The sequence below is a fragment of the Ornithodoros turicata genome, chromosome 9 (genome assembly GCF_037126465.1).
Source record: "Ornithodoros turicata isolate Travis chromosome 9, ASM3712646v1, whole genome shotgun sequence".
NCBI classification, from domain to species: domain Eukaryota; kingdom Metazoa; phylum Arthropoda; class Arachnida; order Ixodida; family Argasidae; genus Ornithodoros; species Ornithodoros turicata.
Genome location: NC_088209.1, coordinates 38,939,914 through 38,959,573, shown reverse-complemented (window position 1 = coordinate 38,959,573; position 19,660 = coordinate 38,939,914). Strand labels below are relative to the sequence as shown.

General features: G+C 45.0%; 1 protein-coding gene across 1 annotated transcript in view; it reads right to left on the bottom strand.

Annotated features, from left to right (window-relative positions):
• The window catches only part of LOC135368871 (zinc finger MIZ domain-containing protein 1-like), a 49,051-nt gene extending 42,054 nt beyond the window's left edge, over window positions 1-6,997 (bottom strand). The window contains exon 1 of the mRNA XM_064602414.1: window positions 6,949-6,997. The gene's annotated coding sequence lies outside the window, so the exon portion shown is untranslated. The remainder of the gene's footprint in view (window positions 1-6,948) is intronic.
• Between the last annotated feature and the right edge of the window lie 12,663 nt (window positions 6,998-19,660).

The following is a 19,660-nucleotide window of genomic DNA, read 5'->3' as shown; positions in this document are numbered from 1 at the left end:
AGTTCTTGACGTATATACATATACGGAAAACAAAATAAGCAGCGATAAAACTCAGATACGCCACTGCGTTAACGAAACGCAAAGGGTCTGAATCTAAACCGGAAAGAATTGCAAACAATGGCGTCGTGTTTCGTCCGAGTGATTCTCGTCCCCTTGAAAGACATTCAACCGTGGCTCCCACGTGTCATCCAAGGACTGCCTCGATTTGTACTCGCGTGTACATTCGCCATTAAGCGATGCCAGCCATTTTCATGCGACAGCGTTGCGACACGCGTACATATAATGCGTGTTCACATGTGCGAAACGCAAAGGTACTACCGGAGAAAAAGAGAAATTACGGTAGCCAGCTACGCGCTCGCGAAGCCCGAGAAAAGGCGAACAAAAAGGATACCCGCGCGTAACATTGTTATTTATGTTCCATATTATCCGTCAATTTATATTCCTTGCGCTATGAGTCCTCGTCCGAGGTGCAACTGTTCGTACACAGTGAACGCCTTTACTGGTCAGTTTTGGCAGTACCACATACCGTATGTGGTAGTGCCGAAACTGACCAGTATACGGCAGTTACCAAGCTGCCGTAACTTGGGTGACCGGAACATCTAGAGCACATTCGCTTTCAGTATTATCAAACTTTCTTACACTTACTACACTTGGTCAAACTCAGTCCCACTGCGCTAAAAGTACTGCCTTCCTTTGTCTTGCGTCATCACCGTAAAGTTCATCCCCGTCCTTTCATCAAAACCTTCAACAGTGGAGTAGAACATCACCTGTCGCTATAAACTACCGTACTCCACTCATTTTCTCCTAATTAAACTGTTACTCTTGTCGTGCTACAAACGATTACGTTTCGAGTTAACCAATTAGCATAGGAAATCCGACCAAATAGGCTGTAGCCAATATCGCTACTTCTAACGCAGTTTAGAGGGAAGTCCGGACCAAAAATCAAAGCTACACAATCTCTCCGACGTCCTTCTTTGTGACCATTAGAGTCACCGTAGAAAATATGTCGATTAAACCTGCGACCAGTTATTTGTGAATGGAATTTTAATTTTTATAGCGGGAACTTGCGCAGGCCGTGCCGTGACGTCACTGTCACGTGACTTCCGGTTTTTTGTCCTGCGCGCAATCGAGTCACTGATTTTAGAGACAAAACGTGTTGATCACGTTTACAAACCTCAACGTTGTCCTAGATCAACTTTATCTTTTTTTTTTTTTAGCTTGGTTGCACACCCACGTGACATCTGCCAAGGCGGAGTAGCTCATGTTCGCGTCATTGCGAAACCGAAACCGGGTGTGAACATAGCCATGGTTTTCCTCATTTATCTCAAAAACTACCGATCTTCTATATATAACGTCCTGACGTTACAGTAACTGTGTGCATTCACACGAGCGACGTCCTTGCGGAAGATTCTGGTGGAAGAAAAAGCAGAAACCACTGCTTACAGAGACGATGTTCCGTCCCGTGTTATGTGAGCGTTCACACGGAGCGGAATATCACGAGTGGCGTACTGGGCACTTAGCAGACGACAGTTCGCAGACGACAACGTCAGCGTCTTTCTTGTCGTCTGCTACAGAATATCTTGTGACTGCGTTGCAGGATATTCCCCGCGGTTAGCAGTGTACGTGAACACTGGACGTTGGGCGCTCGCGCTCAGAAAGCTACGACGTTTTTCGTGTCTTACCACCAACACGGAAAAAATACATCTCTAAATAAGTAGACAGGTCCGCAACGTCCTTTTAAAAAGGCGTCAGGAAGTATCGGACTCCTTTTGTTCACGCATCACATTGTATAGGAATGCACTGTAAGCTATGCCCAGTTGATTCTTTTCCTCCGATGCTTAAAGGGCTCTGACGGTTTATTTTTAGTTTACAATAACGTTTCGCGGCCGCTCTAAAGATTTCAATAGATAGATAAGTACTTCATTTATTTAGAGATACCTATCGCATTGAATTTTTCAACCTTCGTATAGGTGACTCGTATGTTGCAGTCTCGCCGTATGCAATCCAATAGGATTATGCAAAATACACGTATATCTGATTCTATTTCATTCGCGCGCCTTCATTTTCCTGTCCTGCTTAGCAAATCACCGAGGGCCACCAGGAAATAGGGTTCGGAAAAATGGATGCCAGGAATACCGACGAACAATGCATTGTAAAAACACGGTGCATCTGATACCGCTTTGCGTGCCGATAACGGTTGCTTTATTTGTCGGTTCGATAATAGACAGAGGAATGTCGAAGAACCTTCCTGGTGGCGAACGCAAACACCAGCGCATCGACAACGCAACTGGCATTCGAGGAAAAAATTTACATTTTGCCATGTCCAGCTGGAGCCCCGATCTCGTAGACCATACCATACGGTACGGTACGATAGCCTAAACAACAACAAGAAAGAGTTTCCTTGGGTTTTTGAGGAACACACAATACGAAGAGGACAACACTATTGAGACTTGCGTTGTCCTCTTCGTATTGTGTGTTCCTCAAACTCGCGAAAATTTTACCTCTTTCACCAGTATACCAGCGCGCTTGCGCCATTCTAATTTGCTTATCAACAACAAGAACTTTGTTTAATGATGATGGTTGGTTGAGCTTCGTCGCCAGGGGCGATATTCACAGTGAGGACCGAAGTGCGAAGTCTTATACGGAGTCCAAAAAGTGTATAAGTGTTTTTAGAAAAGAGCGTTGGTGGTTAGGATTGGGAAATAGACCAAGTATTTTTGACATTGTGGTGACATATTGGCCTAATACGAAACGTCGGGGCCCTGTCAATCATTAACTAATACAGATTCCATAATTCACGCCACATCACGCCCAATGGCTTATGACGCACTTCGTCGCAATGCATGTTGGTAAAAATGTGAAAGTATCAATGGCTGTTGCTGACTGCTTGTCTTTCAGTAACCGTGTGACATTGTTACTTGGGGGGTGTTAGTTGGAAGGACGTCCGTGTATGGTACGCTCTACGAGTGGGCTTCACCTTCACACGTCCTTGTTTGCGGCAGAGTGACCTTCACAGGAGACTCATTGTGTCCACGCGCAAAGTGACGCTTAGCATCCGTACAACCTGCGGAAACGTCCACAACGAACGTCGCAGCACGGTTTCTATTAGGAACCAGAATACCGTGTTACCTAATTAATCCAATTTTGACATCTTTTCGAAGCGCGACGCTGAAGCAGAAGAACTGTACCGAAAGGCGGATGTGTACGCTGTTCCTGGTTGATTGATTGATTGATTATTTAAAAAAATAAAGAAAATTGGCTTCACATGGAGACCAGTTGCTCCATGGCACATAATCACTTAAAGACACTACGGGTGTACGTATACACTTGACATAACATACAAAAAAAAATATGGCGAAAAATGATGAAGGGGGAAGGGGAAGGAGTAGAAAAGAGAGAGAGAGACAGAAAAAGGACAGGAGGAACCAAACAAACAGTAAACAAAGACTGTGCTGTTCCTGTTATCCTCATTTCCCCCCAGAACACCGAATGCTTTACTCTTTGGATCTGCTTCCGCAGGGGAACCCCCGCAGGAAAAGTTTAGCTTCCATAAAAGCTTACATTGTTATTAAGTAATTTTGCAATTAGTGACGCGCTGAAGTCTCGTTCAAGCACAACTCCTACATCGTGTACTACGAACAGTCTATTTAGAACGTTTAATTTCATCTATCCATCATCAAGTACTCGATCACGCATTCTCACGCACTTCCCCTTCCGCTACAATACCAAGTTATCCTGGTTGATGACAATACACACCATAAGTTGCGATAATTTGTAATGATATCCCGCGTGACCCCCACTGCAATGCTTCTCATCAATGCCTTTTCATCTCTCTTTCCGTCATTTGACTCGTGACCAGAAAACGCCTTTCGAGAATTCTTAGGACGGTGACTTGTCAACAGGATGACACCGGGGGAATTTTGCCGTCTGCGAATCCCCCCGACGCAAATGATGACGTCAGCAGAGGCGATGCAGAGGCGTCATGTACGCGCGTCTATCGCAATCGCGCCGGCGGCCAAGGTACAGTGTACGCGCCTTCCACAGTTTATACTTTATGACGTAGGCTATGCAAACACCTGGAAAAGCTGCACCTGACGTCGCAATTGTGTGCCGTATCCGCAGCGTCTGCCACGGGTCTGCATGAAGAACCGGGAACCTGTTCTGACGAAACGCAGTGTTCGTTAAAAAAAAAAAAAAAAAGCGAGAAGTGACGTTTTACACCTGAAACTTTGAGCAGTATTCCAGGAATGTTTTTCTCTCTCTCTCTCTCTCTGTAAATGTGTGGGAAACGGGAAGGTAGACAAAAAACAAAAAGAATGAAAACGTCGCACAGAATTTACCTTTGAGTGATATTAAGCCGTAATATCACTACCGTTTAATATCACTCTTTGATTTACTCACCATCGGCAACTTGACATCGCCTTTTTTTTTGCCTTCGTATCTTTAAATTTACCTTGTAAGGACACTTCTGTCGGTTAATCTTTCTCGAATCATCCTACAACTTTCCCATTAAAACCACGGACCAATATTTCAAAGGATATCCAATTATTTTTTTTTATCCGCGTTAACGCCGCGAAGCAACGGTGGCAATGAGCGGGGCACACATGTGAACAGATGGAGAGCGGACAGCAGGAAGGAGTGGGGGACAGGAGGGTTAGAATGCGTCCTGGGCCGACTTCAGGGGGAACTGTGCCGTCATTCGCCTGGAAGGTCTGTCAGAAAACTCAGGAAAAACATCAGACAGCACAGCCGGGGTTCGAACCCGCGTCCCCTCCCAGTCCCCTACCCAATTATCCAATTAATGAATTAAGCGCAACGAAAAAAAAAAGAAAAGGCTATCACAGTGTACGACTATTAGCGACGTTCAGTCGGTTTCATGCGCTTAGAGCGGTCCGTCTTTATAATATTAATTTTCAATTTTTTTTAAATGTCCCGGTACATTTGAGTGAGTGGGGACACCCTGTATATGGGGCATGCAGACGACCTGAATAGGATATCGTTCCCCTATTGAGGTCAGCCGCCGTCACAAAGACATTTTTCTGTCTGCCTCGACGGGGTTAGGAGATTGTTTAATTACAACACGATATGAGCCTTGACACACATCGCGCACCTCGTACCTATTGAGCAAAAAAAATAAGCCGATACCAGAAGAAAAGGCAAGGATTGTCATTGTCAGGCGTGCTCACCCATATGAGGACACATCGGTCCAGCTAATAGCCACAATGAAAAATATTATTTTTTTTTTTTTACGAGCAAGCGAGGTTAATATAACCGGATGCTACGAAGCACATCTCGTCACGACGCTGCATTAATTCATCGAATGCAAGTCAATGTGGCCTTTACAGCTCCGCTGCGTTACAGCTTGCGACAGGTTGAGAGAGAGAGAGAGTTTTTATTCCTTGGTTTTTATAGAATTTTTAATACAATTTTTATATATTTTTATTTTATATAATTTTTATTTTTATATATTTTGTTTTTACATATTTTATTTTTATATATTTTTATTTTATATAATTTTTATTTATATATATATTATTTTTATACAATTTTTATTTTTATATATTCTTATTTTTAGTCTCCAAGATGCCGCTACTGCGGTGATCTGGAAGATCCAGAGAACATCCTTTAACATTGCCCGTACTACCAACCTTTCAGAACAATACACTTTTAGTGTCTTTAAATCAGCTGGTCTCTGGTCCTCTCATGACGTCAGAGTTGCCTGGCTCATGGCCAAATTCGGCCCACCAACGCTGTGCCCTTTACATTTTCTGGGCTTCATATCGGTGTTCGGTCCTCACCTTGAGGCGATTCATTATTCCCTTTCACCACATTACCGCCAGCGATGGGGATAGAGTGTATCGCCCATGGTGATGAAACTTCTCGATCAGAGTCACAGGAGCCGGCTACTCCGAAACACTCGAAAATAAAAATTAGGACACGTGTCTAATAAGTTAGAGGCGCCGCAATGTCCACAAGGAATGTCATTAAAGCAGCTGTCGCACGATTGTCTAAGATCCCTCGGCTCTTCTCCGAGGAGCTTCACTAAGTCTCATAGAGGACGGTGGTTCGTGTTTCAAAGGCGGCTCTAAGGTCATTACGTTGGACATCGTATCTGGAGCAGTTAATTAATATGCGTTCAGTGTTCTCCGCATTGGCACGCGCGAGGCCAATCATCATCAATAAAATATTGTTGTTGTTGTCGAATGCAATATAACACGGGTGCTTTATAATGCTTGTTACTACAGCAAGGGAACGGGACAAATGTCTCACTCTGTTGTGTGAGCAACATGTCGGCATTTACACTAATATCTCAAATGGTATCTAATTAGCCTGATCTATAATTACTTAATTAAGCACAACGAAAAAGAAAACAATGCTGACGTCTACCCAGGCAGCACGCCAATATTGGTCCCAGATTGGCAATTAGTGATGCCAATATTGGCCCAATGTTGTACATGCGAGGACCAATATTGCCAGTGCACTTCCCATATTGCCCATATTGTGCCAATTCTTTCGTGAGAACGCCAATGATGAATGCCGTCCTTCCCAGCTTTCAGCCAATATGGGTCCGTTGTAAGCAATCGTGGACCAATATTGCCCGTTTATAGCCAACATATGCTGGAAATTGGCAATATTAGACCAATACTTCCATGCCGAAGCCATTATTGGCTGGCCATGGACAAATCTGGTCCAATATTGGACCAGTACTTCCTTGCTGAAGCCATTATTGGCTGGCCATTGAGAAAGCTGGTTCAATATTGGACCAATACTTCCAACGACCAACTAATATTGGTCCAGGATTCAGTACTGCCTGGGTATGTTACACGACAGTGACAACATTTAGTTGGTTTCATTAGGCGGAAAACGCTCCGTATTTTTTTATTTAATTTTTTTTAAATACTGGTGCGTATTTGGTTGAGACACCCTGTAGAACGGGAGAGGACTTACGTTGTTGGATGGTGCTGTTACGAGACTGTGGACGCCATCGTTCACACCAGCGAAACCTGTAAAGAGAAAATATCTTCGGGTCAGAAAATTTATCCCCTTCGTTCGGGGAAAGAAGGAATCGCACCAATTAAAACGCCACTCTAGATGCGGAGTACGCGTGCTACGAGTGCCCAACCCTCGCATGTTGTCCCCGGGTTCATTTCAAGTCATAACAGCAAGAGCAACTCCCTGCAGGGCTTCAAAGTATGCCTCCTCGGAATTTAATATCACGCCATCCCATAGATGTGCTTTCGCGGGATAGTCCATTTTAATTTCCTCCGCAATTGGTTGTCGTTTTTGTTCAGGCTCACCATCAAGTTTGCTGATGGCGGCCCAGCCATCGTCTATCTCGTAAGGTTTCTTTTTTCTTTTTTTTTTGCTATTTCGTAGTAGCACCGCGAAGGAGATCTGGCCATAAGCGCTATACAGACGTGGGCAGTCGAGAAGAATGGGAGACAGGGTGGTTTAATATCGTTCAGGGCTGAATTAGGGGGAAACTATGCAAACATCTCTGCGGCAAGTCTTCAGGAAAGACCCCAGGCAAATACAGCCGATGGTTCGACCCCACCACCTTCCAGGAAATGTAACGTGGCTATATGGAGCTACCTATATCTTATGGACCGCTATCCTGTGGATCATTTCAAAGGTTCCATTCAGTTCCACCTGGTATGAACCGTGGGCACGCAGCGTACTATATACATGTCCCCCATACCGTTTGGGGTCCCCTCCCTAATTATATGTGAACCCAAGTGTCTTGGGCTTCGGAAACGTCGTCGCCAGCGTGCATAGCCAGAACCCACCCAAGCAGCACAACATGTTGGCCCAATATTAGCAATGTCGGCCCAGTATTGGTCCGAGATTGGACCAATATTGTGCCGGTATTGCCAATATTAGTCCAATAATGAGCCAACATCTTGTGCCTAATCTTGGGCCAAGATTGGGCCCAAGATTAGGCCAGTATTGCAAAGACTGGACCAATATTGGACCAGTATTGCCAAGATTGGACCAATATTGGGCCAGAATTGCCAATATTGGTCCAATAATGGCCCAAGTTGTTGTTCTGCTTGGGTTATAGCGCTTGCGTTCTGGATAGCTTCACGCCTCCTATTCTAAAACTCTCTATTAACTTTTTATCGCCCCTGTAGAAAAAAAAAAAAAAAGCATCGTATTCCTCGCAGACGACATTCGAGACAGAACCATGACGATGACTATCGGTTTTTTTTTTTAGTTCAACAAACGAGTGATTCCGCAGTAGGGGCTCGCCGTGGGTTGACCGTGGTCGTCCCACGGTTGGATGTCGCCCGCCGGTTGTCATTTCTCGCTAAGCGGGTCATTAGACGCATTCAACGCCACCGCGCGGTGGAAACAACGTCCGCTCTCTTCCTACCCACAAGTGAGCCTCTTCATATTTCATGCCGCTCCTGCCAAGGCAGGGGAAAACGGGGTTAGATGACGAAATTAAAACAGTTTATATGTGACTAAAGGACACACGAGATGGCGTCGAAGCTTTTATGACCTCTCGTTAAACATAGAATGAGTAGAAGTGTATTCGGATGACAAAAGGGGCGTAATCTGAACCCGTTTCCCATTAATGATAATCTCGTATCGCGAGGTGCGAAGTGTTCTCGTCCCCAAAATGGATCAGCCATGGAGATGCATCTCTGTGTCTCGGTCGCGTCCGTATATGCGGATTTGTTCTTTCGACGTGAAACCATTCGTTCTTATATGATTTACATAAAGAATCAGCCCAAGAGTACTGTTTTCGCTGACACAGGCGTGGCATTTCAACGAGAATAACCTTTTCCATAAAAGGAAGAAGAAGAAGAAGAGAAAAGACGAAACTTTTATTTGTAGGGGGCCGACAGAACCTAGACAAAAAATCGTCTTCGTATGGGGCATGCTTCTATTACATTCGCTATGCAAAAGAGAGAGAGAGAGAAAAAAAAAAAAAAAACACGAGCGTTTCTGTAAAACCTCGGCAAACAAACAGGGTCCTTCCACGAGGGCCAAGAGACGACGACGCTATGCGAAGAAATGGTGCTTTTGATGAGGCGTTTTACATGCATATCGTCGAGGCGCGTTGAAAGGCCTTCGTCGGATATTTCTAGAAAAAGAGGAGACGGGCATTTCTTCTCTCGAAGGGCGTGAAAGGCGATGGAATCCAGATGCCCAGATCCACAACGATCGGCCGATAGAGAGAAAGAGAGAGAGAGAGAGCTCTGCACCCGTCAGCAAGACAGAATATAACGGCACCCATTTGAGGTAGGCGTCGAAAAACAGCAACAATATTTTGTACGGGTATTTCCACTTTTAAAATTGAGGGAACAAACAAAGAAAACCGAGCTAGATTTGTCGCGAAAGATTATGGAGATTTCACCGTGTACTTCTGAAGCAGCGTTCTGTATGTGTTTCCATGGTAACGTGCAGCAAGACTACGTCACTTCCCGAACCGCCGTCGTCGTATACGACGACGCCCTCGTCAATGTCTTTCATGTACTTATTTGGGGGAAAAGTTGGGCGCGAAAAAAAATCGGAATTTCCATCGTGTATGTCTCCAGCGAAGCTCTGTATTCGCGTTTCCATGGTAACAGACAGCCCTGCTACGTCACATCCTAGACCGATGCGAATAACGTCGTTTCTTTCTGCTGTCGCGTGAGCGCGAGCGCTCAACGTCGTGCCTTCACGTGCACAGCTAACCGTGGGGAACACCCCGCGACACAGCCACTAGATATACCGTAGCAGACGACAGGAAAAGACGCTGACGGTGTCGTCTGCTAAGTGTCGTCTGCTAAGTTCGCGGTACGCCTCTCCCTATATTCCAGCACCGTGTGAATGCTCAACATAACACGGGGCGGAACTTCGGTTCCGTTAGGAGTTTTTGCTTTTCCTTCCAGAAGAATATTCTTCCGGTGAGGACGTCGCTCGTGTGAATACACGGATAAAGAGAGGTTCTAAACATCAGTTACACACTATTACAGGTTACGAATATTATATTATACTATTATATATGTTACATATATATAGGGTGTTTATTTTTAGCCCTTTCAGATTTTTTATACAAAAGCTATGAGAGCAGCATAGATGTTGTTTTTGCAGTTGAGTTCTACGGCCAGACGGACATCCTCTGGAGGAGAGTATGCAACGACAAGATGACTAATTACCTGAAATTCACTAATTAACTTTTTCATTGGGGAAACTTCCCCAATGCAAAAGGCCAAAATGCGAGATAGCAGATTGAGAGACTATCCCCGTTGAGCGCCATTCCACGTTTAAAAAATCCCGAAGCACGCACGTACGCTAAAAAATATCCATCCCCGAATTTTGATATGCAAATGAGCCGAAACCGAAAAAAGCGCGCCCGAGGAGCCCGTCACCCTCGCCGACGGAATCTTATCTGGGCCGGAAAGCTGTTTATCTCGCCAGCTGAGGGGCACCTACTCCAATCATCTCTATAGACGACCCTCTGATTACAAACATGTGACGTCACGAGAGGACCGGTTCGAGGTTATATTTTGTTGCGGTAGGCAAGAAGCGGGAAAAAAAACGCGTCGGCTGATAGGCTGACGAAGTTGATAGTGCCCAGCAGCATGCTTTGCGCGGTGGCGTGACGTAATCAATGTCGTAAGGGCGCAGGTCGTCTATTGCTCAAAAGCACGTGGCCCTCTGACGGGAAATGAGCGCTGTAACTCCTCGCGTTCCCGGTCACAGCGGTTTCGGTTTATTTGCGTATCGAAATTCGGGGATGGATATTTTAACGCAGGTACGGGTTTCAGCATTTGTTATACCTGCAATGGCTCGCAACTATAGGATAGTCTTTCAATCTGCCATCTCGCTTTTGCCCGAAATCCCCTAATTAAAAAAGTTAATTAACGAATTTTAGGTAATTAGTCATGCTGTAGTTGCACACGATGTCCGTCCTGGCCGTTGAACTCAACTGGAAAAACGACATCTATGCTGGTCTCATATCACGAACATGATATACGAGAGGCACAATTCCACTTCCAAATCAGAAAAGGGCGCAATACTTGAGACTCTGAAAATGAGGAAAATAATTTTAACTTTGCCACCAATAACGCCTGCGAAGGAAGAAGGGATTCTACCATGAATGAGTGAATCGCTCATATTACTTTGCTCATCCTACTATATCATCGTTACTTATATTTGTTGTTACTGTTTAAAAGGCACAATGAAGCAGGAGCGGTTGCGTAACCTTTTGTCGGCGAGGATTCTCGATCTCAAATATCGGATTTCACGAAATCCGGTCGTGTATTGCGCCGGCTTCTATTATATGGGATTGTATGGGAGACCGTCGATGACGAGGACGCGTGCATGGCGCCACCCGTCTCTCAATCGTTATGCTATGTGCAGCTTTTTTTTTTCTTTTTTTCGTGTCGAACGAAAACCGCGACATTCGACAAGTTAATCTTCGTGTTGATTCGTTTAGATCGTGTGCGTACGACGACATAATTGGTTATCACGTATATTCCTTCAACATCGACAGTGGAACGTTGAGCTTTGCTTCATGAACTGAAAAAGATGATAGTATATTGCTCTTCGGGCAAAAAAAAAAAAAAAAAGCACCAACGGAACAGTTAGCGATTCTTCGTATTTTGCAGTTATATCGAGTTGTGAAAACATGTATTCACCACAAACAACGACAAAAAATACACCGATTATGATGAATGCGGAAATTCACCAACTGAGTTTAAGCCCATGCGCTACCCTACAAATTTAAAGATTTACAGTGCCTGTATAGGAGTACCGTTGCGACTCTCCTTCACAATATTGAGTACATGGGACTTCCTGTCATTTAGATAAATATTACTGAGAACGAGAATAAGATTACTCGTGTTCAATCTCCACCCAGCAACGTAAAACTTGTCTTTTATTTCGAGGGAGGAGCAACGGCAAAGGCTTAGGAGGGCGGTCACGAGAATGAAATAAGCAGGAAAAATCAGAAGACGACAAAGAGCTTACAGGAAAACACTGTAAGCTCTTTGTCGTGATTTTTCGTTCTTATATATATATATATATATATATATATATACACAAAGGGAAAATAGCCGAAGCTCTGTGGCTGCACATGGACACACACACACACACATATATATATACATAATAGTGAACGTTGAGATAAATGGGAGACTGAAGACAAAAGTAGAGAAAGTAACAAAAGAGTTTATTAAAACTTAAACGTTATAAAAGCCAGGGGCGACGTCTACGTCACGGCGGAAGCCTTCGTCAGGACAATAAATAAATAAAAATAATATTAAAAAAATAAATGCTGCCAAGAGAATGATAAGGGCTGAGTAGCATATACATATATAGCTTATATTGTTGTACGCAGCAGAAAAGCTTTCCGGGAGATTTCCCACTGAAGCCGGCCCAGGACGCATATGACCTCCCCTATCTCTCACTCCTTCCTATAGCCCTCTCATAGTCAAAGTTGCTTCGCAAAGTGACCACACCGGCTTAATAAAACAACCCGCTGCTTGTATCGTCTCATTAATCCGTTTCTCTCGGTGACAAGTTCAATTCGGCCGGAAATGATCTCCTAAATTGAAGAACATCTCCGTTCTCGTTCGCTAATAGCAGATGCCGTTAGCTAGCAACAACATAATAACCTCCACCCGACCATGCGACAGAGAAGGCGCCGTCCTCCACAAAGGAACGCGCCGGAGGAGAACATTCCAGGCGAGCACAAGTCGCCCAGGAGAGAATAAAAAAAAAGAGAAACATACATATATATATATATATATATATACATGCGCAGGTAAGACACAAAAGTGAAGCAAGCAAACAGGCCTCGCAACCGCAGCGCCAAACAACCCCTGCGGGGGGTCAGCGAACTGGACAAGGAGACAGTGTCTTTTGTTTTCCGCCGATAGGTCAACGACGGCGACTGCGCAATCGCCCAACATCTCCCCCTGGCGAGCGAGTTGCAAAACTGCTCCGGAACGTAACCACGTGTGTGGACGAAAGAAACGAGTGGAATGACGGTGCCATCGGGCGAAATGAGTGCAGCAGCGCCGGTAATCGAGATATGCGCAACAGATTAACCGCTCGCCAAATGGGCAGGGTGGGACTCCGTGAGGCACAACATTTTTTTTTTTTTTTTGTAAGGCATCGCGTGAGAAGAAAACAATATATTAGTTGTAATATATAAAAAATATATTAGTTGTAATAAATTATACATGTTATTGTTATTACAATACACATATTATTATACATTATACGTAGGGCCTGACTTTTTCGGGTTTTATTTTTGGCCAAATTCGGGGGTAAATATCGGGTGATATTTTTCATTCGAAAATTCGGGTGTATTCGGGTTAAATCCCGTTACGGCATATTCTGTCGTCAGGAATTCGGGTGTATTCGGGTGATTTATTTTTTGTTTAATAAAAATTTGTCTTAACATGGAACTAATGTTTAGCAGTGTTATCAAACTTTATTTTAATGCACGCTTTTGAGTGTGCCACGCGACCCGGATGTTTTCGGGTAGATTCGGGTTAAACCCGAATTTTACAGATTTCGTTCGGGGGGTAAATATCGGGCGGATACGGGTTTAACCCTAAAAAGTCAGGCCCTAATTATACGCAAAAAGACTAGCGGCATGGTCGCTAAAAAACATATATATGCAAAAAGTGTTGAAACCAGAGTGCAAAGACGCGAAAAGTCAGAGTAGACGGTTATTTCGGAAGTATAGCGCGCAAACATGAAAGAAACTATATGTCCTCACAAATATGTCGACGAACGATGCCATAAACCAAAGTGTTTAGTACTGCCGAAACAACGCGAGTTGTTCGTAAATAAATTACTATAAATACAGTGAATATGATAAGCGTAATACGTCATGTAAACACAGCGTGAGTGACGGTGTGTCGATAGCAATATATTATTCTGTCTCGCAGTAATATCCCTCGATAACAGACAATGCTAAAATGTCGTTATCCTCGCGTACAGACAGGAAAGTGATCTTTAAATGAACTTTAACAGCTGCGCAACGCTATACTTCCGCAAGGAAACGGAGCGGGAGTTGCTATAAAATAATTGCCAGAGCAATTACTCCTCACAAAGGGCAAATAAATACAATTGTCCGTCACTCTGATCAAATTCGTCGGAAATAACTCCAGGCGGGTGCACGCTTGCTGCAAAGTTTAACCTATATAGTACATTGTACTTTTCATTTGTTAAAGATCTCAGAAGATATCCTTCATAAGACGTCCGTAAAACGCGTTAATATCTTAAGTCGTAATCATTATTATTCATATTAGAAGACACGAGGCATCGCAAAGTATAAGGCACAAATTTAAAAAAAAATAATTTGAACGCCAATCGTATAATTTAGGAAAAATTAATTTCCGATGACACGTTCGAGATGCCGATTTACAGTTTATTAATCAACGGACGACTAATTACATTGATGCGCCTATCTTTCATTAATCACCGCGACCGACCGCTCAAAAGTAACAAATCATCGTTACTAATGACTTCTACACTATTAAAAATGAACTTCACCACAGAGCACGCTCCTAGCCAACCATCAGCTAGCCCGAGTAATTATCGTTCTCTCCCCTGATTTGTTGAAAACGGGAGGAGTACGCCTTTTTGTGACACTTATGCAGAGATGTTAATTGTCACAAAAGGGCGTACGCCTCCCGTTTTCAACAAATCAGAGGAGAGAACGATGTCACTCGGGATGATGGTTGGCTAGGAGCGTGCTATGTGGTGAAGTTCATTTTTAAGAGTGTAGAATCAACTGCACTCTTAAAAATGAGCTTCACCTCATAGCACGCTCCTAGCCAACCATCATTTGGAATGATATTGTTATCTGCCCTGATTTGTTGAAAACGGGAGGCGTACGCCTTTTTTGTGACACTTATGCTGTTCATAATTGTCACAAAAAAGGCGTACGCCTCCCGTTTTCAACGAATCAGGGCAGATAACGATATCATTTGAGATTATGGTTGGCTAGGAGCGCGCTATGCGGTGAAGTTCATTTTTTAAGAGTGTGCTTAGAGTAACTAAATTAATAGTATTAATTAACACCCTCTCAGTCCGTCCCCTACGATTGACTTCAACGACTTCAGAGGTACCTCTTCTAGCCGTAATTTGACAATTTCGTGAAAGTATCCCTGTTACTACAGCGAAAACCAGCTGAAAGATCGTGTGCTGCAGAACAACGCACGCATGCAGCGTACTACAAGATCGAAAGCGACCCATCTGACGGGGGAGAGAAAAAGGGGTTGTGACCCATCTGTCCTCCCCCTCTCCCTTCCTCGCGGATATTGAGGAGGGGGAACTTTTGTCACGCGAGTTGTTGCTGCTGAGTCATGCGACAGATCCCATCCCTGACCTAACGGTGGTGGTTGGTGTTCCGAGGGGAAGACATTGTTTCTGCTCGCGTCAACCACGTCGGCTGTCCGTGAGAAAGCAACCGGTTCAATATTCTCTCCCCCCCACCCCTCCCGGCCGAATGCAGAGAGGGATGGCGTTCGTTCGCACAGCGCTGCACTTCGAGAGGGTTCAAAAATGCCACGCTACTTTGAAAAGAACGAGGGCATAATTGAGAGAAAGAGAGGGAAAAAATGCGCGGATATATTTACTCAAAAGGAACAGTGCGGAGCAGGCAAATGGGATGTGAGATTAGAGCTGCGTTCGATTATGAGTCATGGTTTGGATTGGACTGGATTTGGACTAAAACGCCTTGCGAAAGAAGCCGCAATGCTATCATAGTTTCGGATTCTCCAAAAGAAGGTGACGTCACCGTGCGCACTGGTGTCTGTCCCACTACCAACAGCGCGTACACCTTCCCGGTCTCCGCTCTCCGCGCTACGTTGCAAGAGTGCCAGCAGCTGCGGTGAGGAGACGGAAGTCGACCTTCCAGGAGGAATATTGCCAGACGCGTGGCAGATTGTGCACCCTGTGACGTCATACTTCCCAAAGACTAAAAAAGAGTGGGGGACAGGGGGGTTAGTGTGCATCCTGGGCCGACTTCAGTGGGTACAGTGCCGACATTCGTCCGAAAAGTCTGCCGGAAGACCCAGAGAAAACCTCAGACAGCACAGCCGGTGCCGGGATTCAAACCCGCGACACCTCCGAGTCATCTTAACCACTACGCCAAGCGACCTGGTGAATCATATAAATATGATCATATATATATATATAATAGATTGAGGCTAGAAGTGTGAAGCCGGATACTTGAGCTCACCCGTACCGCTAAATCGTGGTCGCACAGACTATGGTGTAATAATATTACTACTACTAATAATAATAATGACTTATTATTACTATATTGCAAAGTTTCAAAGGACGGAACCTCGCAGTCTTCGTTAAAAACAAGAAAAGCGAAACGAAACAAAGAACGTTTCGGTTTTAGGTTGACGAGGAACTGCAGGTGAACTTTCGCTGACGTCACATGCGCAGTAATGACACTACGAATATTCGACATTCTGGAAACATTTTGCATGGCGGTACCGACCACCGTAAGAAATCACGCGGCAACCTTTTTATTTTTACCGTTTTTGTTGTCATTGCTCGAGTGAGAACTGACACTTTATGCTAATTTTGACCTCGTTGAACGCAAGCCGATCAGATTATAAAAGCAACGGGATCGATGCTTTGGTTTAGTTTGGTCTGGTGAAAGCAAAACGAGACTGATAGCGTGGAATTTGGTGCCTGTAAAAAAAAAAAAAAAAATAAATAGAAAAGTAACAAAAATATACATTCGATATAGTTACCATAAGTTAGCAGTTACATATAAGCCTCGGCTAATTCCCGTTGTTTACAGTTGCAAGTTACCTTCCCAGGTTACTACCCAAGACCGCACGTGCGTATATGATTTCCTGTATACGGACACTGCGCGCTGCCCCCCATTCAAGTACGCGAAGCCATCATTACGATATTGATCCATACAACCCGAAGCAAAGTGCCGGGATTTCCGTCGAGAAATACGTTTGATCAGCTCTAGCACGTATACACTGCGGCTACACACTGCTACCAACAATATCCGACGAAAAAAAAAAAAAAAAAATAGCGCGTCCCCATGGCCCCGTCGACACCAACAAAAGAGCTCCCCGTTGAAAGAGGTTTCCGGCTGTTAACAGGGACCCTCCCGTTTGTTGCTTCCAGCCCTTCTCAATGGTAAACCAATCTTTTTATTGGGCTCCGATATACACGGCCCCCCCCCCCCCCACTGTCACTTCGGGGGGGGGGGGGGGGAGGCGACGCCACAAAATGCCCTTTCCTGCCCCCCTGCTCTACACGACCAGTTGATTTCCCCTTCGGACGCTTCCAGTTTGGCAAAAAGCAGGTATGTGACGAGGCAACACCAGCACGCTCAAGAAAGTAGTTCCGTCCAGATTACTTGAGGGCCCAGAGCGTCGAACCGAAACGTTTTTCGGTTTGTGTCGGGTTCGGGGCTCCGGAGTTCACATATATCGGTTCGATTAATCGGTGCAAAAGGCTGTGAACCGGTTCGGAACCGGTTCGAGGTTATAATATGCTACAAAATTATAGGTAGCCATTAAAAATGACACGAGATCTCTTATAGTTACGTTTTTTGTGCATTTATTTCTTTTCTTTTTTTTTTCGACCAATAGGACCTCCTCTCGCCCCTTCTCCGGGCAACATGCCGCCAATCTAGGCAGGCAGACCGCTTGAATCCACACGCCCCCCCCCCCCCCCCCCCACACACACACACCAACCCGAACCGAACCGGAAACCGCAGTTTTTATATCGGTTCGGTTGCGGTTCAGCTCCAAGATGGCGCTAGTAATTACGGTTCAGTTCCGGATCAGTTCCAACTAAAACTTACGGTTAATTCCGGTTTTCGGTTTCGGTTCGGTTCGACGCCTCTATACCCGTGAAACATCATCATGACGTTGGTAGACGGACTGAAATCGAAACAAATATCGGAAGGGGGAGGGCTGAGTTCCATGAATGGGCACTTGTTCGCTGCCTCCTACTGAAAGAAAAGCAGGACTCAAGGTCGCGTTCCTTTCAGGGACCATTGTAATCTCCTCAAGACCGCGTGGCTTTCGGGCGCGACCTTGTTCGCCCCTGGCTTCCAGCGTAGTTCAATTCTACCAAATTGGTGGCGCTGTCGAACACTATGACGTCATTTGTTTACAAACAGGAAGAGGTTAGCTGGTGCATAACTGCGAAGAGGACGATACTCGAGACGAGGAGAAACAACACAACACACACACCTAAAATTTCTCAAACACAGCAAACTTGAATCGTGACGAGAAAAACTAGAGTTTGTGTGTTTTCTTTTTGCGTTATCTAGAGGGTGTCCCACCGAAAAAGGGCCACACTCTTAAAAATGAACTTCACCACATAGCACGCTCCTAGTCAACCACCATCCCGAATGACAACGTTCTCGACCCTGATTTGCTGAAAACGGGAGGCGGAGCCTATTTTGTGCCGTGCATAATGGAACAAAATAGGCTCCTCCTCCCGTTTTCAACAAATCAGGGGCGAGAACGTTGTCATTCGGGATGATGGTTGGCTAGGAGCGTGCTATGTGGTGAAGTTCATTTTTAAGAGTGCAGGGGCTAAAGAAAAAACGGAGTGCTATACAGAACTGGAACAAACTGTGTGTGCTTGGCAGTGGTGTGGTCTGTCCAAAAAAAAAAAAAAAAGAGAGAGAGAGAGAGAGAAACTTGAATTAATTAGCGGTAATTAATCTTTCTAATTGTCGGTTTTAGCTCTCAGATGTCAATGAGTAAGTTGTAGTACATGTCGAAAAAGACGCAACTGAAGTGGTTCGAGGTTGCTATGGCTTGTGGTTTCGTTTTTTCCCGGGTTTAAAAATGGGTTTCAGAAGCCGCGCGCACCGCAGAGCGCTCCCCATAATTCGGCGCCCGCCGAAACTCCTACCGCCGAACTCCCACCGAAAAAGGGCCCCTGGCCCTTTTTCGGTGGGACACCCTTATATATAGTATCTTCTCTTTTCTTATGAGTGTTTCGTCGCGAATAGAAAGGATGGCAGGACCTTACCTGTTGCGTAAAAAAAAAAAAAAAAAAAAACGTCAAGTCCACCCTGAGCACCAGCCGTGTCACTGCGCTTCTAGTTTTCCGGTTTACGTGTCCAGATTGTTTTGGGTGTCGGTTTCGGAGCTCGCGGACAACACGTGCCCGTATCCTGTCAACGTAACACCCCTAACTCCCTCGTGCATAAGCCTCATTGTCCCTTCTTGTGTAACGCGACACGTAAGAATCTTCCTCCTCGTTCACACGCGATTTGTCCCACGCTTTTCTCTCCCATTCCCTCCTTCATTCCTTTCCCCCACTTGGTGCAAACCTCGAGCGGTCGTAGGAACTTTCCTCGGTGACGTCGCATTTCGGATGTCTTCGTTTCATTTTTTTTTTAATCAATTGCATTAATTCCCCGCAACGGACCGTATAACGCCCAACACGTTGCACGAAACTTCCCAAGTGGCAAAGCGGAAGCACGTATATTCTGCGTCAAAAGGAAACCAATCGTACTAAAACGTCGTGTACCGTTCCGTGTGCTGCCACGAAGCGATCAAGGAGAGATGGTACGCGATGCTATCTACGACGGCTATTATTTTCCACGTACTTGGAAAGTCCGAGTGGAGGGCACAATGTGTTCAATGCAAGAGACGCGGCCATTTGCGAATCGCTATAACATCCTCCAAGAGCGGTG